The sequence below is a fragment of the Pelmatolapia mariae genome, linkage group LG14, assembly GCF_036321145.2.
Source record: "Pelmatolapia mariae isolate MD_Pm_ZW linkage group LG14, Pm_UMD_F_2, whole genome shotgun sequence".
In the NCBI taxonomy this organism is placed as follows: Eukaryota; Metazoa; Chordata; class Actinopteri; order Cichliformes; family Cichlidae; genus Pelmatolapia; species Pelmatolapia mariae.
Genome location: NC_086239.1, coordinates 32569190 through 32593410, shown reverse-complemented (window position 1 = coordinate 32593410; position 24221 = coordinate 32569190). Strand labels below are relative to the sequence as shown.

The window sequence follows — 24221 nt, the reverse complement described above, 5'->3', positions numbered from 1 at the left end:
TCTGCCTCTAAGGCACCAGAGGTTTGCACTCTCTGATCCCACCGGCTGAACATTAGACAGTGCTGAGGCCTGCAAAAACCCTCACGCACAAACGCCTGTGCATTTTCTTTTTTGGCTTATCTATTATCAGTCCTTAAAGCAGCTTTTATTCTCCAGCGAAAGCCCTGTGTTATATGTTATTAAAACACAGAACACAACAAAAATCAAAATCCCATATGTATTGTCTCTTTTTTAAGCCATTTTGATTGTTTGCGCATAAGAGGGAAATGCCCTTTCATCTATCAGGGCAGGGCACTGCATCCTCTTATATATAAATTTAATTCTCCGAGTAAATTAGGATTGATCACTACAGCCCTAGGCCACAATCAGCGTTTGTAATTTAATAACAGCTCGGCCCTAGACAGAAAAGGATACTTCCATAAATAAAACCATATGAGAGCCAGCAAGTGCCTATAACATTCGGAGTACATTTGATTACCATCTCTCTCTCCACAGGTGTGCTTTTAGCCTTCTATCTTCAAAGACTGCCAGTCTGATATAATGCCACACTATGTGCATCTTCACTGTTGTTTTCCTGCACTAAAGGGTTTTACATCATACTTGCATCAGCGGATGTGAGCACCCCATGCTGAAGTCACTGCTAAGCAGGCAATGCCCATGGAAGCCAGGCTGAGGTGATCCCAGTGAGACAGAATCTGTCAGAAGCGCCGTGCCCGTCGACACCCAGGGTAATAAATTACCCAGAATTAACACGTCAGCCTGCGCTCCACACAGCAGCCGCACTCGGCTCACACCATGCTGCTTAATGGATCTATTAACCAAATGGATACAGGGGTGCACTGCTTCCAGACTTGGATATTAAGTTATTGTAAAGCTACCAAAATGTAGGCTGGCAGAGTCTGTGTACATGATTGGTTAAGAATATTATTTATTATGAGAATTATTATTATTATTTTCTATTTTAATTTATTTTAATCTAGTTCAATCTACTGTTTTATTGATATCTTTGTCTCTTTGTGAGGTGACCTTGGGTTTTAGAAAGGCGCCCTCAAATAAAATGTATTATTATCATTATTATTATTATCATTATTATTATTAATTATGAAATGTATCAAGGTTTGGTCTTCACTGATGCTTGCACAGTATTTTTCAGCATGCTACCTTTGGTGGGTAGTTATAATGTCCTGCGCTTCAGTCAGAAAATCTATGCAAAAGTACACTAAAAATAGCAGCATGCTCAGAGGCCATCTGCAGTGTTCCCTGTGTCACCTGTTTGGGAATTCCTCCGGGATGTGTCTCTTGGCTTTTAAGGACATACTTTGCTATTGATGTCTATCACTGATAGCAGGGGATATTTAGCAGACAATTCAAAATGCCCACTGCACAGTCTGTACCTGCTTGGCATCTCTGGCATGCAGCCAGTACTGTGACATGTTGACAGCATGGCACACGGCACCAGGCAATTTTTGACCGGAGCTCACTCATCACAAAAAGTAAATAGAGATAAGAAAGAGAGGCTTCATACACCTCTCGTTTCTTTTTGGAATTCCTGACTGTGGCACAGGTGATAGACACTAAAGAAAACACATCCTTTGTAAAAGAATAAACAAAAATAAAATACAAACTGTGCACTATGTGAGACTAATACTTTATTCTGAATAAAATGCCAATTGTCTTTTATGGGCTACAATAACTCCCACTGCTTTAACTTTCTGCTGTTAGGATAGCAGTATCATTTCTTCCTCCTCTTTCTCTTTCTTTCCCACTTTTGCATATTTTGCATGCATCAAGGAAAAAGACCTCTGGAGTCAAAATGAAATTTTTATGAGTGAGAATGCATCTAACCTGAAAAGCAAAGATGTATGACTCTTGAATGATAAAACCTTACTGAAAAGTTAGGCACAGTGATAGAAACTTTTGCAATGTTAAATGTGTCATTTAAATTACTTGATGCCCAACGTGGATGGGATTAATCACCAGTAAACCAAGGTTGCGCTCCCTTGCTAATGCATTCCTTGATAATTCTGACTGCCGTACACAGAAGTATTTGATCTGATTTCTGATGTTGCCAGGTCCCGATAATCAGCAGCAAAACGGACTTTGCACTCTACTTGGGTTCTCACTTGAGTATGACTCAATAACTCTGATGTGTAACATTATATTTGTTACATAGTTTCGAAGATTTAATCCAAACATAGTGAAAAGTTCAAATAAATAATAGATTCTAATTAAAAAATACTTTCAGTAGCATCAGTATAAAAAAAGCAGTATGGCACCTTTCCTGTGGGCATGTCTCTCAAAATACTGCCAACCTCACCCTAGTTTGAAGGGTGTCCAACCACTGCTGCCAGTCAGACCACATCCAATTTGTGAATTGTTAAGTGGCGATGAACTGCGATTAAAACTGGCTTTTCTGAAAGAGCAATAACTGCGAGAGAAATGTAGCCATGGAGACCAATTCAAAATTTGAGTACCGAAGACCCAAAGGTTTTATATTCATTTCAGAGTAGTGACCAACTTTAATACAGTTCCAAGTTGTGTTTCAAAACACATGTACTCGCTTGGCTCCATTTCAACTGCAATCCACAACTCAGGCTGACTCAATTCACCAGTCAAGCAAATGTCAAGAACTAAAATAGGTCAGAATAAATAACAATCCAGTACCAATTAAATATCTAGAATAAACAAAATAACACCCTAATGATTTGACATCATGATAAGCATTATTGGTTAAACAAAACCTGTTTTTAAATTATTTTTGCATTGAATGAAAACCTTAAAAGACAAAAAAAAAAATCAAATTTTACTAGATGTTTTTTTTTATTCTTTTAGGTTGTGTCGCAAGTTAAATGAAACAAATTGAGGAAAGAAAATATTGGCATGCTGGGGTTGAAAATTATAATCTGCACTTCACAGAAGACAGACAAAAGGTAATTTTATTTTATGTTTGCACTTAAAAATAAATCTAATACACTCGGCAACTAACAATAATGGAATACTTAAATGTGTTTTAGAGAACATCGGAAATAAACTTCGTCCATACCAAACTGATGACGGACATCACAGTAAAACTTTCCCTTCTGAATGCAGAAAGTGAGTACCATAAAGGCTGAAAAGAGAAAAGACCTGCTGAAGAGCACTCATCATGCCCCCTTTTAAGTGGGGTCAAGAAAGACCATGTAGAGTCATGAGCATGAGCCCTCACCAAAAAACCCCACTCTTACCAAGCATACCATGCAGCATGTCTTTCACACAAAGACCAGGCTTATTCCTTTGCACTCATGGTGCTCTCTCCTGAAGCCTCTTCTGAGGTGGACTTGCTTAAAGTTTAATGGGAAAGCTCATGCAAATAGAAGACCTGCATGAAAAACATAAACTCTCTGCTCAGGATGTGACACAGTTAGAGAATACATTACAACGCAGGACAGAAAGATCTGCAGGCAAAGGAAGAAGTGAATAAAAATACTGAACAAATAACACTTAATTGAGGTCAGTGTGATTGAACGCTGCAAGGCTAGGATGGCTTTAGCATAGGTTCCAGATGGCAGGCTGTTATTTCACTGTGCCCTGCTAATACTGCAGGATTCGATGCTGGTAACCTGAGTGTCCCCTGGGCCCCCTGGCTCCTCCACAGCACTGAAATCACGGCCAAGCTCCCTTCGCTGCTTCTCTGCAGGTTTACTCAACTTTGAAAAGGGGTGTGTTTGGATATAGTAGTGGAGGAGGGGTGTGTGTGTGTGTGTGTGTGTGTGTGTGTGTGTGTGTGTGTGTGTGTGTGTAGGTGGGGGTAGTGCAGTGGTGCTGGAACAAAGCATGTTAACACCATCTCTGTGTTTAACAAGTTCTGAAACAAGCAGGGTTTTTCCTTCAAATCCTCATTGGCTGGTGTTTCACCACTCCTTGACACAGGAGAGAATCCTAGAGTTTATACTTCTCTTTCTTCTCCTTTGCTGGTTTTAACTGACTGGAAAATACTCATTGTATAACTTAAATGTCTAAGACTAACATTTAAATATCACTCACTGCTAATTCCTTGGCATCTTTGGAAATGACTTTAAATCCACTGCATTCATGTGCTTTGATTTTTGTGTTAAGATTAAAAAACATTTGAGAACTTGGTGACATTTACGGCAACATTTTTATTTATCAAATTTCTGTTATTTTCTTGAAATTTAATACAGCTGTATGTAGACACTGGCTCTAGGCAACATAGAACCAATCTATAAAAAAGTAAATAGAACATTAGGTAATTATTTTATTACTTAGTTTAAATGAACTAAAACTTGTTAACCTATTGCTTTATTTGTCAGGAACCAGAAACTGAATCAATAAATGAAGAGATACTTATTCTAGAATTAGATTGTTCATCTCTGCAATCCCTTGATGACAAATGCAATAATAAATGTTACATTTCAAAACATGCTCATGGCACTTTAAATGATTCAAGGATAGATGAGGCATTACTAATCAGTCATGACCCAAGTTCAGTACTCAAGGAGGAAGACTGCTACATTTGCAAAAGCACAATGTACTTTACCATTCCCAGATAGCTGCCAAACGTACGAAGCTAAACATAATTATTGAATGTGAATGATACAATGATACAAAAGTGAAACTGTGAAAACAAATCTGTTCCAAGAGTCAGAACATTAAAAAGAAAATACTTCAAAGTCATCAGAAAATATATTTTGTAGCGCAGTACAGTGAACAACCATCCAAATAAAACGAAACATAAAATGCAATCAGAAGGGCAGCCAGTTATTTTCTCATTCATATGCAAACAGAAAAAAGATGGTATGGTGCTACCTTCCCCCTGCCAAATACACAACCTGGTTGTAAAAACCTTGTAGAGCTTTAAAATGCTGTAAATGCAAACACAGCAGCATTTTCATATTTATATGTACATCTCTCATACGTATCAAGAACAAAAAGTCTCACCAGATATGTTGTTTACAGATTCTGCCCCAGTGGATGTTCTTGTAAACATTTAACAAAAAGGCTCAGAGCATGAAAATGCCATTCACACAAGGAATATGCTATGGCATTTTTATTATATGCATGCAAGACAGGGGTCAACCCAAATAGATTTAGCCCTGTGGTGCTGACGGTTGCTGAACAGGATATTAGAGGAGGCAACTGCTTAAAATGACCTAACAATGAATGGTAGATGTTTTCTATGTCATATCAACTTCGGAATAATTTAAAAATTGTACAGTATTGTGCAAAAGTCTAGAACTACTCTTCATTTCTTTCTGACTTTGTTTTTTTTTTCCTTTTCTTTTTTCTACATTAGCTGATTTTCAGTTTCAGTTTGTTAAGCCATTTAACACTGACCTGGAAATTATTCATGTGTAAACTTTGGTACTATAAGCCTGCCACAAAGATGCATAATTGGCTCCAGTCTGTTTAGTTGAATCTATGAAAAATGCCACAGATAACTGAGTTTGACAGAAAAAGAACAGCATTTTGCATCAACGAGGTGATTCCCAAAGAGCTATAGGTGAAAAGTTGGCATATGTGCAATGTGTTCTTAAAAATAAAATAAGAAAACTGGAAAACTGCAGGAAAAAAAATCCAGCAAAGTCCTGACACAGGACCTAAGAGATACAACTGGCCCTTTGGTTGGTCCAGCTAATATTTGCAGTCAGGCTATGTATGGCCATCCAAAATGTCGACTTTCAAGCTCATTAGAATTGTATAAAGTCACCTTTTGCATTATATACTGTATTAAATTGCTGCAGCTATTTTATATTTTCCAAGCAAAATATAAAGAAATAAGGGAAGGCTCAAAACGTTTGCACTGTAAAGTATTTGCCTGTAAAAAAACTACTTGTGGGTTCGGTGATACGCAGGTATGTGCAGTTTATTGTGTATATAAGAAAAGACTGGGTCTTCCTACATGTATTTTCTTGTAGTCACCACATAGAAAAGAACCAACCATGACAACAAAACTCTAAAAATAACAGGTTTCAATAAGATTTTTCACAAGGGATCACTTAAAAGTTTGTTTCAATTTATAGTGTAGACTATTTACCATGAAAATAAACACGAGAAATTTTTATATGAGCAGATTGCGATTATGGTTCAGCATAGCTTATTTATGGTTTCAGACAAGTGGTTTGTCTAAAATATCCAACAACTATTTATATGAGAACTCACTGAGTTGAGAGGCATGATCTGCTCGGTTTTAAACTTGCGATGGCTAGACCACTGTATTCTTTTTATAACAGCCTTGTTAATCATTTTCTTTTCAAGTTACTTAAAATTGGTGAAAACTTTCTGCAACACTGTTCACAGCCCACACAGCGACATGAAGTCCTTGAACCGACGTTAACAAATAAAAATAAATCACTGAAACAGGAGTTATGAGCCTGCCAGATGACAACAATAAATAATTGCTGCTATAGGTCAACTTGTGTTCTACACAACAGCGGTTTCATTTTTACTATGACTTTCTTCTAACTCAGCAAACCAGGACCGTTCCCAGTCATGATCTAAATCACATAAGCTCCTCTGTGTGTTCAAACACATGCAAAACTATTCAGGCACATATAGCATTCCTCTAAATAAAGCGGCTGAGAAGGCTGAGAAGAAAATAAAGGGAACTAAAGGTCTGACTCACACCAACATTAGTCTGCACAGAAATTGCACTTTGAGCTGAGCGTTTTCATTTTTTTCCTTATCTCACACTCTTTTGCACTTTCCACATTTTATTAGCACATATTTCTTCAGTGCACTCTTTAGAAGAGCATCCATATAGTGTTGTGACCAACACGTCTTTGTGAGAAATTTACATGTTTTAGCACCATCTGGTCTTTATTGTTTCTGGGAGTCTGCCATGTTTTAAGACTTCTAAAAGAGACTGACCTTGGGTGACTGCAGCATACAATCAATTAACAGCTCAGCTGCAACAATAAAAACACAGTTTCACAGAGAAATTATGCATTAATTAAAACATAATACTGAATGCATTAATTAAAATATTATACTGAATGCACGCTAATCTTTGTAAAGTGATCGAAAGCGCTTAGGAAGAAGCGACGATAAAATATTAAAATAACATGCATTAAATTCATCACTGGTTAAAACGTGCAAAATTATGTTTGTGTTATTGACGCTTGTTTTACATTTGAAGTGGAAATCATAAAGGCAGATTAATTAAGAGAAGAGCTGGTTAAATCGGATGTATAAGAACTGTGATGCTACCGTATCATGGATAGTGATGAAAACTGGGCATAGTTGTGGTAATCGTGGAATAGCAGATTCATCAAACTACTGGTTGGGCCATGAGTATAATTAAAAAAGGAAAAAAAGGAAAAAATATAAAAGGAAAAAAGAGGAATGCAAATCCCTCTGCTTTTAAAATGAGCCCAAAAATCAAGTGAGCATTTTCACCAAGTTGTCATTTTACACAACACTGCATTGAACAAAGAGAAGCTGAGCAATACAGACACAAGGCATTGTGTGGGTGGCACAGTGGGCAAGAGGGAGAGACAGAGAGTTGCCAGCGCTCTTTTACTACTGATTAAAGCAGATCACTTTTTCTTAAATACTCAGAAATTAAAGGACAAAATTGAGGACAGTCAGATTATTTCGTTTCCTAACATTAAACCAATTCCAAACAAGCAGTACATGTCACAGGAATTGCGCACCATGCGGCTTATGTTAACACTTATACTTCCAATGTGACATTTTGGCAACACAGTTCTAGATCAATGTGTATTGAACATGTTTTGGGAGCAGACAGCTTCCAAAGCCTGTTGTTCAGCTGGAACACCCTACAGCCAGGAGCAGCTAAATAAGGAGTGACTTTACCAACAGCTTTAAGATAAGAATGGTGCAACATGGGTGTCACTTTAGGTCAAGAAGCTTCATCATATATAATCTCATGTTATACCAGAGCATATGCACAAATGGCATCACCTCTAAACCAGTAGTTTGTAGGCTGATAGAATTTTTTTTTAAACTGCAAGAATCTTACAGGAACATTCAAAAAGTGACATCAGGAAACTGTACATACATATCACTCATTTTCACTCACAGCTTCTGGGTCTGCCGTCTCTTTTTCACCAGAGTGAGAGGGTGCTTGGGGTTCTTCTATTTTGCAGTGCCACTTTATGATTTAGGCTGATAGGGTGCATGTATTTTTACATAAAAATACTTTCTGCCGTTTTAAAGCAGATGCTTTCGAACTGGAAGAGGCTGTGAGGGCACTCAGTAGAGTTAGTGGGTTTGAAGTGCATTGAGCAACTCTGGTGATCTACAGTGTTAATGCATGCATGCTGTGGCAACCCCCATTACTTATTCAGCAGTGCACATGTACTACATATAAAAATGACAGCAAAATACTTTAGCCTGCAAATAGGATTTCTGAAAATGCAAGCTGGCTGTGAAATTAAGAATAAGCTCTCTGATCCAAGAACACATTGCATTATTGTGTAAAAGGTCATGTGTCGGTGCACAGGACCATCAAACGATTTTTATGACCAGTAACTTCCTTCAGCAGGAATTGCAACAGCAATTTTGAACATTACTTATGATGTTTACTAATAGTTATATGTACAAAGAAATACGTGTAACTGTAAAACAATACTCAAAATCTGACGTACCAGTGATGGTGAAAGTTCCTTTCTTTTCTGGAAAAGCAATATCACAAGTGGGTGCAGTGTCTTCACAATGTTCCAAAAGCCATGCAATAAAATGACAGCACAAATACAAAAACATTTGTTGACTAACCACAGCTGCTGTTACTTTTGATGCAGTGATTTCACACTCAAAAGATTTCAGGTGAGGTATCATTTAACCTGAGTGACTAGTGATTTTGCATACAAAAGGCACTTTTAATCAGACGTCACTCTGATCCACTGCTTATGATACAGCATAATCTAAGAACCGCGTTTCCATATGCTGTGCGAAAGTCCAATTTCTAAAAATAAATCCAGAAGCAAAGCTTTTGAGTCAAACAGCTTTCATCTAAGTCTACCTGAATACTGCCAGAAACAAAATACCACAGAAGCAGTTAATCGAAGCTCTGCAACCGCATACTATTGCAATGCATCTGTCATGATATGTTCTCAAATGTATTTTTTTGAAACATACTATTGCTTTAAACTTTTTAACTGGTTAAGATAAAGTCCTACTGTGCAACAGATTTTTCTCTAAGAAAATACTTAACAGCAAATGGAGTGTATGTGTATGATGCAGGGATCTCTGCGAGGGAAAAATGAGTTCAGTCACCCAAACAAAATATTATCTTCCTTGTAAAGTGGTTGCGAATTTCTTATTTAATAGTTTCAACAATAGAAATGTTGACGACTGCTACACAAAACTCCTCTGTATGCACATACAGTCAGTGGAAAAAGGGTTTCATAGGACTCTGTGCAGTACTTTGAAAAGGTAAGTACACTGTGATTAAATAGCATGTAGAACCACCTTTAGAAGCAATTTCTTGAAGTAATCATTTCCTTTATGTTTGCATCAGAGCCTCACATCATTGTGGAATAATTTTGACCCACTCTTCTTTACCTCTTATTGAGGTTTACAAGCATTCATTACATTATAAGCACAGCTCTCTTAAGGTTTTGTCACAGTATTTCAGTCGTTGATATCTTGACTTTTAGCGGGCCACACCTCGACTCTCTTCTTTTTCCGATTTGCTGGTGTGTTTGGGATCATCGTCCTGTAGCGTTATCCAGTTTGGGCCAAGCTTTAGCTGTTGGAAAGATTCCCTCATGTTTGATTCTAGAATGCTTTGATACTTTGAGTTCATGGTCGACTCGATAGCTGCAAGGTGCCAAGGTCCTGTGGCTGTGCAAAAAGCACAAAGAATCACTCCTCCACCATTGTGTTTGACAGTTGCTATGCGGTGTTTGTGCTGATATACTGTGTTTGGTGGTGCCAAACGTCTCCACTTTGCTCTTGTCTTTCCAAAAGACATCGTTCCAGAAGTCTTGTAGTTTATTCAGATACAACAGGAAGCAGTAAGCATGTACTTAGTCTTTCACAGGTTTACATAGACACCTGTATATGAATATGTAAAAATAAAGTATGGAAAGTGTTTTTGTATTGTTTTTTTTTCTAAGCATAACAAACTACTGAAAAATAATATTTTAGTTTTTTAATGAAATAAAAATGAAAATGTATGGTTTTCAAAAAGGCAAAAGGTAACATAAATCTAATGCATTTTGAGTTTGATATTTGACTCTAAGCTCTGTTGCTTCCAGCTAACTATGCATGAATGTAAATCATCTCATCCACATCAAAAGTTGGCAGCTTAAGTTTCAATGAGGTTGACTATGTGCAGGCTTAATGTTGCTGGGGGGATTTTTTCACAGCCACAACACTGCATGCCACACTAAGTTCTATTTACACTGCATCCTCACAGTAGGGGGTGACCACCCTGATGTCACATAATGATCCCGGCTTGGGAAAACTATCACGCCATGATGCGTTGTGTGAGCATCATGGGGTATAGATTGGCACAACATCTTTATCTAATTATTAATCTGATTATTTACTTCTGCTCCAGAGTAACATGGGAGTCAATGTCCTTTTGAATTTGTTTTGTCCCTGCATTTCCAGTTAAACAGATAATAGCAAATGTTCTGATTTACGACAATTCAACCTACTGACTGAGTTGTCATGAAATACTGTAAAAGCCTAAGGGCTTCAAAATAAAAGCCCTCCACTGGAGAACCACTACAAAGCTTTTGTTGTGAAGCTGAAAATGATAAATTGTGGAGTGCTGACTGTTTGTTAAAAGCATCCAAAATTGATATTTCAGTACATTCATTGCTAAATCAATAAATACTACAAAGAATAAGTGAAAGAAACACTTCACCAAAAAAAATGTTTGTAGTTACAGAGGGTACATGTTTCGGACAAACAGCATTACCAAATTGAGCAGCTCGCAGCCCTTTTAATGAAAACAATCACATTGCAATGTCTGCACTGTCATTATGGTTGCTTTGTGACTGACACAGTATGCGGACCTAGCCACATGAGCATCTGCCAATAGAGGATTTGCAAGAGTTCTTAGAAAAGACAGAATGTCCATTCAGTTTGAACATAGTTTACTTGTACACAAACTGCTTAGTTCCACAAATGTGCTGTAAATGGGTTGAGTCCTGTAGGCCTATTTATACACTATATATACAGTACACTTTATATATTTTTACAAGACAATACAAAAAAAAATCTACATTTTTATCTTGACTCAATAAAAAAAACACATACACTGAAGTACGAAACAGATCGTAAAGGTTCTACTGTATGTTCTGTAATCACTACGCACGCCTACTCCAGTAGAGTATTAAGAGCTACATGGTAAGTACTATATGTGCTCCTGTATAGGATTTGGATTTGCTTGCCTAGACAACTTGGCAAGATAAGTATTCCCTGAGGTCTTAAACATCACAGCTTTGGTTGATTATTTGAAAAGAACTTCAAACTAGCAGGTCAAGTCAAATTTGCTCATTTACTAGTCTACTTTGATGATTGCTTATATAATTAGTGCAACACCATTTTGTATGATACAATTTTGACCCTGAGTGCATCATAAAAAATGACTTCTTCCAGATAGGTCATAATTACTGAGAAAGATAAGCAATTTTATAATAGCCAAGCCATATTAAAAACCAGATTTTCATACAGGAATTAAATAAGTTGGCAATAAAGCTTTTTGTCAACTAAATTACACCCTCATCTTGAATGTTAAAGTGCTTAAAATCAAAGCTGCTCAGATTTACACCTTGGCACACAGGAATTATCTCCTCACTAGTGTGAAACACCATTAACACAAATACTGTGGTTAAGCATAAGCCTGCAGAATGATGCTTATGCATAATGGCCATAGCTGTTGCCATCTTGAAGTCATGTACGTATATGCAATAGTTTAATCTTTGGATTAAAACATGTCCTATTCATAAAGGAAATGGTGCAGTTACAGGTCATTAACAACAATGTCACTTGATTTAATAACAATGATGTGCCACAGTATGGGAAAAATTGATGTGCTGATTAATAGAAAGACACATTATATCACAATATATATATTTTTTTATTAATGTAAAAGTGATATTTTATTATTCCGTGTCAAAGCAGCATTTGGATAAAGTGTTTGGGGGGAAAACAACCGTTTAAATAACACACACACGAACACACTATATGTGTATACTTCTCTATATTCCTTTTTATGCCTATCAATATCACTTTCATGGCTTAATTTTCGCCTCTGTTGTTCTAAACTCTCAATAAAACAACATCTGCATGTAGGCTACTGTAGCTCATGAAAGAAATACAAACAAAGCAAATGCTTTGCATCTACGAGCATGCCAAAGCGCTGTGTTGCTGCTTAGTCTTTGCTGCATACAACAAGTGCATCTTGGCAGAGCAATGTCAGCAGCAGCCAAAATCTTCTATTCTTGTCTGCATTGTTGGTTCCATTATTCTTCCAGTTAGGCAGCCATGTGGATAAACAGGCCACTGTAAGTTTCAAGTGCTCCGATAACAACAAAAGTACAAGCCACAATAACCAGATTGCAGACACTTTTACGAACATAAGTCAGACACAGGGTAACAAGTCACATTAGTAAAACATGTGTTTGTGTCAAGTAGTCCACTGTGAAAATATGTTTGCAATCACAATGGCTAATGCAGCTTGTAGGTGATCGCATAAACACATGTCAATCAATGTTTACAAAGCTTCTTACAGTGATTTATGTATTTTGTTGGTTACTGTAAAGTAAATAAAACTCACACCTGTATTGTTTTCTGTATTTGAATTTTGTATGGGACAGGTCAGCAAACATAGCTTCCATTTTTAGTGATGATGTTTCATTTTTGAACAATGAGGCCTGTCACTAAATGTCATCTTACCACTTCCTTGCCATCTCGTCACTCTTTTCACAACTTGTCACATTGAAGCCCTGTCTGTGACATGAGCAAACTGCTAGCTTCCTTCCAGGCAGGCTAGTGGGCTTTATTAATATTTATAGAATAACAGCTTAAGGCCATCCCCCTTGAGAGCTATCACTCCACTTTGCTGCCTAACACTTGCAAAATATATTGACAACTTCTTTTCCGCACTTCCCTGCCCCTGAAATCCCCCCAATGCGGGTGCAATATGCAGCAGGTTTTAAAAATGCCAGTTTTCTGAAGGAACAAAGACTTTTAGTGCCATTTGATTTAAAAAACTTGCAAATCTGTGGAATCTGAATTCAGTTTGGAAGGAAAATTTTAAAAGGGACTGGGTTCTTTCTTTCTTTTTTTTCCAAACAATCATAATGTTATGTCACGGATGTCACGATGGTGTCTGACTGGGTGATGAAAGAAAGTGCTGTTGACAGGACTTTGATGACTCAGATATAACCAGCCAGTTTCAACCAGTTTTCAGTCAGAAGTTTGGACCAAGAACTTTATGGCACAGAAAATCTTCCCATGTAGTTAAACTTCAGTAGCTACAAAGCAGAACCTTGACACCAAGTGACACTCGCATAGACAAAATCAAAACCAAAGGGGATTGTTTCCTTCCTGAAACAACATCAGATTAGTTGGATTAGTAAGACTCAGAGAAATTAAAAGATAATTTCACCAGTCCTTTCCGTAAATAAATGTTTCCAGAGCTCTACTGATGGCTACAGGCAGACTATATTACCCCATGGTAAGTGTTCCCCAGGCATACAAAGGTAAATAAAACTGCGTTCAGGTAGCAGCTGGCAGTAAACCCCACAGTGCTCTTCTTATCCATGAGCTGAATTAACATACTTTTAGGCTCTTATCCATATGACACTTAAATATTATAATCCTATATTAAAGTAAAAAGAGATGCCCTGCCAAACACAAACACACATACACACAAACATGCAAATCCCTATACTAATAGCCAAATACATACAGTACAAGAATTGAACAGTTCATATTAGCTCTTTCTACATTTTAGAAGCATATAAAGTCTTGGACATATAATTCAGAAGACAAAGTACTAACAGATGCTGACAGCAAGTGGATGCCAACCTTATAAAAACACTCTGATCTGAAAATGTTTTTAATTTCTTAAAAAAAAGGCTTAATCAGTCAGGAGTATGATAAGCTTCTAAATGTCCTGCATCTTCCCTTTCATGTAGTCCTAAATCACATCCTCTAAAAATGTCTCTGTCACAGCAATCATAGCTTAAACTAAAAGCAACAAATTAGTGTGAGATTAGAGAGGGATTCAGGACTGAAGTCAAGCACTTTGAAGTTAAATCTTACAAACAGTCTGTAGCACTGCAGAGTAAAACTTTAAACTCCCAAGTAATCACGATGCCTACTAAGACCTTAATCAATCTCAAGCCAAATTTGAGCAATATAAGTTAAGATATAATATAATATAGTATATCTACACTACGGCATGTATGTTTTGTTGCCCAACAACCTGCTAACCATTGTCACAACTAAACACTGTAATCCAGCCTTTCATGAGTAGATTTCATTAATCTGAAACAAACAAAAAGTTCAAATACTGCATTTACAAAATTAGAAAACATTCAGATCTGTTTTCAGGCACTGCAGTTTGGTAAAAACATCTCTGCTGAGCATTGACTAAATAACAGCTATGTTTGTTCCAGACCAGGCACAATCTACAGTCTTCAATTTTCAAATCAGGGTAGTAACAAGGCCTGCTACCACCTGTCACAGCAGGTTATTCCCATACGTTAAACTGTCTTCTCACTTGCGCTTCAATTCTCACGAAATGTATGGTTTGAGACATTTCATAAATATGCGTGTAATCAACATATCATTGCAATTGATGTTCTTGCTTACCTAATCTTACACCTACATTAGATGAGCGGGACATGTAACCCTGGAAACCTAGAAAATGGAGGAGAAGCTTCCAAAAAAAAGTTGATGCTGTGAAAAAGTCTATTTTAACCAAAACCATTATCTTTTTGTTGACCTAAACACATGATTTTGATGACTAATTCTAGCCTAAACGTAAAAAAGGGACTAAGAACCAACAACCCAACATGAGAGTTAAACTTAATGTCGGTTATCCCTGAACCACTCCTCACGCAGACTTTGTCAAAATGTAAAATTTTTAAGTTATTTAAAGATGAAATTTATTTGTATTAGAAAGGTACTAAGGCTTAGACAAAATATGCTTCCCTCAAAATGTGCCTGAGAATTGAGTTTCATTGGATGGCATAGTAATTTTTAGAAGAGGAGACAGGGTAAGCCACAGCAGAAGGTGGTTGCTTTAATAAACTGGCATCAAGTCTTTGCCTTCAGCAATGCTGTTCCTTCTTGCACCTTGTAACATGAGCCTGGGACAGTTACACAAAGCAAAGGGTGTTTGGACTTGGGTGGATGGCACTTCTGAAAAACCAAACTAATACAGTAAGGACATGAACTCATTTTTCGATTTTCAGAGCTCTGTGTCAGCACCCCCTATAAATCCGTGCAGTGATTCAAATATAAGTACAGCACTGGCATTGCTGTGACCCTATTATTATTCATAACATTATATAGCCATATTGACTTCTTATTGTATATGCTGCTTTTTCAACTGTAAATCACTAGGGTTTAATTACCTGCAAATTAACTGCTGTTTCACTATCTTGCATAAGATTATCCTGGTCATGATGAAATGCCACAAGGGACGCTGTTCTGATGGGAGGATTCGAAGACACAGAAAATATAAGATGCCACTTTGTTAGTGTGATAGATGCAAGGAACGTGACGCCTGCCAGCTAAATCACCCTCATAATGCGACTTTCAAACACTGCAAGGACATCTTATAATTCCTGTCACTTTCTCAAGCTCAACATGAGCTGAGGTTCAATCATCACATTACTAGCTTTTTCATCTACTGTCCATAGCTGTAGCAGGCCACAGTATATACACGCAACAATGTGAGTGGGGCAAATTGCTGCACTGCATTTAACTCAAGTGGTGTAAAACACATTGACCCGACAGTTGGGCAGAGTAAGTCTGTGAGCAGTAGTTGGGAGCAGTTTGAAATGGTCAGCCTCAATTTTTCTCCATCAGTGTAGATTTTTTTTAGTGCATGATGGGCAATCAAACAAAGGTTTGGAAGGCCAGGGATGTCAAATCTGCTCTTTTAGACCAAACTGCTTGATAATTCCCACTTTGACATTCAATTTATGACACATTTTAGGCTGTGGACCATCTCAGTTTGCTTAATTTGCTGCCTCAATGGTCCATTTTGTTTTGCACTTGCTTTAATATATTTTGTTCAAATATTTGAGCAAATTCTACTTAAAACCAAAGCCATTTCACTGGTCTCAATAGAGTGATTATTATCTAGTGAGCCTTACCAAGATTTGGTTTTGGTTTATGTAGTGCATCTAAACCTTCAAGGAAACAGCTGAGCTGTGGACATGCAGCTCTGCATACGCTTTGGGTGACAAGAGACCCAGGGGAATTTATTTCCCAATTCTTGCTTGAAGACAAATGTAGGCTATACCAGCTGTAGTACTTCAAGTCATGGTTAACCTTGTTGACATACAGCAATGAATCATTTAGCCTAACATAATTAGTCAACATAAGTGTACTCATATCAACTTCAAGAGTAAAAACTCAGGGGAACCCGTGGATTAGAACAATATAAAATGCAAGGCACAAACTAGCATTGTATTGGGTACAAGTGAGTAATTGAATGCTTTCGTGAATAAATCTAAGCATGTTAGAATTCAGATTTTTTCCTCATGTGTGATCTAACTCTATATTTCTATTAGATTATACTGCAATTCTAGTCAAGAAAAAAATAACATTCAATTTTTAAAAATTAATTGTTGTTTCGACCGCTATCTTCCTGGAAAAGACGTTGATGGTTGTAAGGAAAAAAATCTGTATGTGTATTTGTCCCGTCTCCTTTTTCTCTTCTCTTTCCCCTCACCCAAAACAGGTCAAGGCAATTGCCTGCCCCTGCCTGAGCCTAACTTTCTTCCTATTAAAAGATAGTTTTTCCTTGCTATTGTTGCACAAGCCTGCTCATAGGGGATCGAATGATTGTTGGGGGTTTTTCTCTGTAATACTGCAATGTCTTTACCTTATAGTATAAAGTAGATGAAGGCAACTGTTGTTGTGATTTAGCTGTATTTAAATAACAATGAAATCATCATCATCATCATTTATTTATATAGCACTTTAAAAACACACCTGGTAGACCAAAGTGCTGAACAATACAACTATAAATAATAATAATATAAATATAACGATGAACTGTTTAAAATGACAGCATATTTTTGGTATAACCACATTTTGCAACTGTTAACTGGCAAAGATCCTGAGAGCACCAACACCCTTTCTTTAACTGTTAAATTTGACATTCTTAAAAAAGGACAAGTGAGAAATTATCATGAAACTACCTGACTATATCCTGGCGTGCCGAATATGCTGGGGGCATTATCATCTGAGAATATGGAGATAAGCTCAGAGAACAGTGTTTGCACTAAGTGCACCTGGTCCTCTAAAATGGCCTCATATTATTTGGCTGTTAACAACCATGCAAGGCAACCATCAGATCTAATGACCCTACTGAGATGGTCGTTCGTCCCATTACTTGTCCAGAACCATATTTAAAAGTGGGAATGAGATCCTGTCAGTTTAAGCCATGCTTATGCTTGCTTTGCATGCAAATTTCCTCTAATTTTTGAAAAAGAAAATAGGATACCAAAGCAGACTAAGATGTTCGAGATTTATGCATTTCAAAGTTCTAACTTCTAAATCCTGGGTAATACTAATAATTGGAATTACTCTAGAACTAAGTTTCTAATAGCATTTACAGATTTTTTTAAGCAATGAAGTGTTGTCAAGATAACATTTATTCTAATAGAATATATTGATAAATAAAAAATATTTAATACCATTTTCTATCCACAGGCAGAAACTGCCACAGTACTAAGCCTGCATTTTTAGATAAACACGAGAAAAGGTTATAAAATGACAGAATACAAGTTGTTGAGGCACTGTGGTGACTTACACATTATTAAAAGAAAATCAGACTGGTTGTATGTTGTATGCACACATGTTCAATTCAATTCAATTCAATACAATTTTATTTATACAACGCCAAATCACAACAGCAGTCGCCTCAAGGTGCTTTATTTTGTAAGGCAGACCCTACAATAATACATACAGAGAAAAACACAATAACCATATGACCCCCTATGAGCAACCACTTTGGCAACAGTGGGAAGGAAAAACACCCTTTTAACAGGAGGAAACCTCCGGCAGAACCAGGCTCAGGGAGGGGCAGCCATCTGCTGCGACCGGTTGGGGTTACAAAGAAATCCATACCTGTAACCTAAAGTAGAAGTGAAAGTGTGAGTGAACGATAGGAGACAGGCGTTATGTAAGGTTTTGTGATACGAGAGAGCAGAAAAGGCAGCTGATATCAATAAAATTGAAATATATGATATGAAATAATTTTATTTATTGTTTTTGAGAACACAGCTGCAGTTTTGTTTTATCTATTTCTTTTTTGTTTGTTTGCTTTAGCTCTCTGTAATTTTGGCCTAAAGTAATCGTTTGAAATTTGTGCTTTATGGGAGAGCTCAAATTCTGACACATCTTATATAACCATCTAATGCAATTAAAAATTATAATGTTGATTTTTGGCAGCTATTATTTATTCAGGGTATAGTTTAAGTTTGAAGGAGAGGTCTCCTTCAACCTTCCTTTGATTTGTCTCTAATTAAAATAAAAAGATATACTCTGGTGCTAAGTTAATGACTTTAGCTATTACATTCAGACACCCTGTGGTTATAATCATGAGCCTGCCCAGGGTGTTTACTGTACACGAATTGGTGATCTGAACATGTCATTTGCAGAAGCAGGAAACAGACCAACAAGTAGCCAGTGGCAAGAAAGAAACAGCCGCTGCCAATGATGTTACATTTCTTTAACAAAGTCTATTTTTTTTCTTCATCCTTTTCAAATCAAATCAGTGGCATAGACAATAATGTTATATCCAACAACAACACATAAAATAACAGCAACTGGTAAGAAATTTCACTTAAAAAAATATACAAAATAGTCTCTGTACAACAGAACTGCTGGTTTTAAGCCATAAAAGATGATTAATGCATGAACTATGGCCATCACTATAAATGTGCCCTTAGTTCAACTAACCACTTTACTTTGATTTTTCTTCTTTTCTATCTAAAATGAAATCAGATATGGGAGGATAACGTAGTACAGCATAAGAAAAACAGGCTAGTGCTCTGTTGTGCCACTGAGCAGACAAGCATATATCAAAGTAGAATTTGTAAGGATAATCAGTACAACACCTGCAAGTTGTCATTAGCTTCTGCAGCAGCGAGAGTCATCTTAAAAAATTGCTACACGCATACTATGAAATGTCGGACACAAAGGGGAGTCTGTTGCCGTGTTCCCAAGAGGAGAAATACTATCCTGTGTCCGGGGGCTCAAGTGCATAATTTCACCCTCAATCTCACTCCTCGAATACTTTGAGTGATTCTGACTTTCAAAGCCCCATACAGGTGTAAGATTCCACTTCTTTTTTTAAATGATGTCATAAACTGCAACACACATTCAAACAAACAAAGGATTTCAGCACACCTGATGTGAGATCAAATGTTTGTTTGTTCATATTTCCCTTCATTAATAAATCTATAAAAGAATAATATTAAATGAAAAAAGAACCTCTCTCTTTTTTTTTTATCTGGGACTTTTGGATTTCTCTTTGTTTACCTAGTGAAATGGGCCCCAATGCAGTCGGCACAGCAGCGATGCAGGATCAAAGTTAACTTCTTGAGGTATGTTTTTTCAAGGAACCGAAACCACCAAGGTGAATTCAACTGGGAACTGCTCTGCATTGCAATTTTCAGCCTCTTTAGTTGTTTAAAAAGTCCTTAGCTTTTTCAGTTTTTTCAGGCACTTGTCACTTCACATTTTTGTTGATTTACCAACTCACAACAAACCCCATGAAGCTTTCTAAAAGCACTAAAACAGACTGCCTCGAAAAAAAAAAAAGAGTTCTATTTTTAAAGTCAGGATAGGTTGACAAGTCCGTGTTCTTTTACTTCAGTTTTGTGCACGTCCAATTAGAATGATTCAGCATAAAATTCACAAAAGAGAGATCTGATCTAGTGTTATTAGTAGTACTAAGGAGGAAGTCTGATTTTCCAGAAAGAACTGCTATGCTTGATTAGCTGGTCATTTGGTAGCACCACATGCTTTTGATTTTTACAGTGTCCTCGACTTGTCACGCAAAGTCTGGAGCTGGCGTGTCAACATTAGAAAAAAAAAAAGAGGTGTTTGTGCGTGTGTGCGTTTGTGTGGGCATGCTTGAGTGAGAAAAGTGTGCACGTATTGCTTAGCTTTCATGTCGTGTAATCGTGACAGCTAGCCATTAGCTCTATATGTGATAAATCACAGCATGACAGACTGCAGCTTCAACTAAACATAATGCTCCACACTAGATAATTCACCTCTGCCTTTATTGCACTCAGAGCTTCTAAGATGAAAAAGCATGTGGATCACACACTGTATAAATTAGCAGAAAAAACTGAGAAATAATATACAGAGAAATATCACAGATAGTAGTTTTGACTTTATTGACACCCTGATCAATTTAAGGTTTTTAGTCGAGCAAAACAGGTAAATGCTGTGTTCCTGTCCATTTAAATAATGGATCCATCATTTAAATGGATGTGACCTTCTGTCTATCGTCGTGCTCTTCCCACTGATCAAAGAGGACGTACTCTTCACCCAAACACGCTATCATTTTCGCTCCCTAGATGATGCTACAGTTCCTACAACAATTATTACTTGAAATACACAATATCCCCCCTGGAAAACTCCATGGGGAATGAAGCATTTCATTGTTTCCTCTCTGTCATCCTTCTGCCCCTGAACACTGCCAACATTAGTTCAAACACAACAATCGGTTATAGAATATAACAAGGTCCAACCACAACTTTGATGTCATCTTTCTTTCAGCCATCTGTCCCTTGGAGAATAGCTGCGCATTCAGTTCACAATAAAATGACAACTAAGGCGAAAAGACATGCAACAGATTTTTCATTTGTGACCACAAAGGGAGGGCTGTTCCCCCTCTTATCATGCAGAGAACTAGTGCTGAGACTGCTTCTCAGAGCTCATCAGCACGACAAAGACAACTGAGAGAATGCAGCCCTGTTCTACAAAGGTTAACCTCGACGGGACCTAACAACTTCAGACTTCTCATTTGATGTTCACTCCAAACACTTGCCATAGAGGACAGAGGGCCCCTGGATTCCCCTGGCTTTAACCTCTCATATCAGAGGTCACTCATCCCGCTACTGCCAATGTCACTCGTGAGTTCTGTTCTGTGTAATCTCGCCACGTACACAGAGTAGTTTCTTAATGTTCTGGTTGACTAAAGCAAGTCTTGAGAAAAGCTGGACTATCAGCAGAGACAAGAAACACTGCAGTACCTTTTCTCAGTTTATAAACATTCTTAAAAATGTTCCCTCTGACAGGGAAACTTCACTTTTTAGAACCAACTACTACTTATCAGACTATGTGACTTTAAGAGTGGCAAATGGTTGATTATTCAAATGCATGACAAATGCATTCTAATCTGTTTGATATCAGTTTATGTTTTGTGTTAATTTTTTTTACACAATTCTTTGGTATGACTTTATTTCTAGTTAGACATCATTAGCAACCCGACAAAATCTATCACTATGATGTAGCACGAGGCCAAAAATCTACGAGCAGCATACTATTCTCAGAAGTGTGGGTGTGTGTGTTAGCCTCACAACTTGCCGAGTCTGAGTGCCCTTCACTCGCAAATGTTTGTATGCTGCATTAATTTAAATAAGGGGATTTATTTATTCACCTTAGTTAATTCAGTTGGTTCGATTGTGACCCTGTGTGATAACCCAGCTTGGAGGGCTCAACTTTGGAAACTTAAAAAGATTAATTTTATAAAAAGTCAGAGTGAAACAGTATTAAATTTACAGTGATGTTGTGTTACAGTTATATTGTGACTTATATCTGTGTGTGTGTGTGTGTGTGTGTGTCTATAAAGACCAAAGCACGCCCTGTATTAATATTATTAGTTATTAATATTATTACTATTATTATGCTGCAGCAAATCAGCTATGCAGTATTCCCTGGGCCTTGCTTCATGCTTCATTTAAAAGCTGCCGACACAATTCACTAGGCTGGTACTGCTACTCCACTAAGGCTTCTACAAAGTTGAATATGGACCCACCTGTATTTTTAAAAAAGACAAGGTGTGTGTGTGTGTGTGGGGGGGGGGTCCCAGCCACTTCAAACCCATTCATTTGCCCCGTGATTTTCACAACAAATAAATAAATAAATGACTTGTAACATAATGTAATGTCGCAGCCTACTCTTAGAGGCAGTCACTGTACAACACAAGGTTAGGCTTACAGTCATACATCACAGTATTTTAATCTACCTAAATTCAGTCCTTCCACATCTTTATCTATGTGCCTACCTCACATCATTTAGGACACGCTGCAGCCATTCCTAATCCTCAGCCTGCCAGGAAAAGCAAGTATGGACTTTTTGATCCTTTTGCTCGATGTCAGATCTACACAGCGCGATGTTAAGGCGGTCTGCAAACCCTTTGAGCTGCTAAAACCGAGGAGCAGGTAAACCTACCGTGCTGCACCGCTCACGAAGCCCCCGTTAATCTCTCGCTCGCTCGCTCTTCTTAACGTGCAAAGCAAAACGGGCAGATTTACAAAGAGCCAGCACAATCAAACGCTATGTTCAAAAACAACACACGTCTGTAGTGGAAGTGATCGCGGCTCCGTGCGTTAGTTGTCCGTTTTTGCTCCGCTGCTGCATGATGTTTGTGTGCCGCTGACCCTGTTTTCTGCAACACAGGCACACACACAAAAATCAGTAAAATAAACCTTACCATTCTGAAGACACATCCAACGTAGCAGGCCTGTCCCGTTGACAATTCGCTATTTCAGTCTGGATTGCTCCCCCAAAAGCTCTTATGCTTCTACTTCGCCGCCGTCTTCTTCTTCCCTCCCTTTCGTTTTGATAGTAACCGGAGTATTTCCACTGTGCACGACACGGTACGGCTGAAAGAAATCCTCCTCCTCCTGCTCTTCCAAGGTGCCGCTGCTGTTGCTGCAGCTGCTTACAGTGCTCTCAGAGAAGCAGCACACATGGACGAGAAAGGCAGCCGTCCAAGATGCCCATTTACATGCACAGCCCTAATTGAACGCCTTCAAAATCCTTAGGGAGAAATATGTTAAACAGTCCCCGAACACAGAGTGGGAGATAAGGTGACACGCCAGCCGACGTGCTGGGGAATGGCAAGCTGCGTGGTCCCTCACGATTTACAATTACGAGTTTGGAGAATAGATGAGTGAGCGACTGTGCGTGGTCGCCCCCTTCGGTATGGGCTACTGCCGCTATATCTGCCCGTTTTTCTCCGCGGAAAATCGCTCTAGTAATAACCCTACAGGGGGGGGGGGGAGTGTTGCCCTAATGTTATTTATGTTCAACACATTATGTTTCATCCTATTTTCCACCAGACATGGAAAACCTAAGAAACATATTCGATAGATAACAATTTTAAAGGAGTAGAGACTTCCAAAACATAATTAGGACTTAATAAGTTAGACGTGACTGATGTCCTCCTATTAAGATTTGGTCAAAGCGCATCGTTTTTTAATAATTATAAAGGTCATAATCAACCAGAATTAGTGTTTCACACTGCAAGTGCGTCCTTCCATATGTGTGCAGGGTGCCAGTTACTGTTACTCAAAATGTCCATGTGTAGTAATGTTTTATTTGGGGGGGAGATACTTAACCATTACAAATATAGTCTATGAGGAGACGTTAAATAAGCTTGCCTACTACTTATAAAATCAATGGAATGGGAATAAAGAAACATTAAGTTGCGATTTAAAGGTAAATGGTAGATTTTGTGTTAAGTCGCAATTGCTGCTGATATGATAAAACTGAATTGTTTCCAATAAAGTCAAAACTACGATGTTTAAAATAGGCTTTCATTAGTAAATGCAACCTAAAATGTACTAATAACGTTGTACAGCTCAATATTGCAACACTTGAGAATGAGCCCGGGTGTTTTCCTCAACCTGTGCTGAAACCGCTGACACTAGGGTTTGGTAGGTTAACGAGGAGACCATCTGTCTTGTTTCATCTAACAAAACTTTTGTCTGGCCAGGTTCTGATCCTAAATCCGCTGCCCCATA

General features: G+C 37.8%; 1 protein-coding gene across 9 annotated transcripts in view; it reads right to left on the bottom strand.

Moving 5' to 3' along the window:
- Positions 1 to 23364, bottom strand: part of tenm4 (teneurin transmembrane protein 4) — a 147149-nt gene extending 123785 nt beyond the window's left edge. For 7 of the 9 annotated variants that reach the window (XM_063494318.1, XM_063494319.1, XM_063494322.1 and 4 more), the window contains exon 1: positions 22907 to 23364. The gene's annotated coding sequence lies outside the window, so the exon portion shown is untranslated. The remainder of the gene's footprint in view (positions 1 to 22906) is intronic. The other 2 variants (XM_063494324.1, XM_063494325.1) reach the window with 1 other exon arrangement.
- Positions 23365 to 24221: the final 857 nt, after the last annotated feature.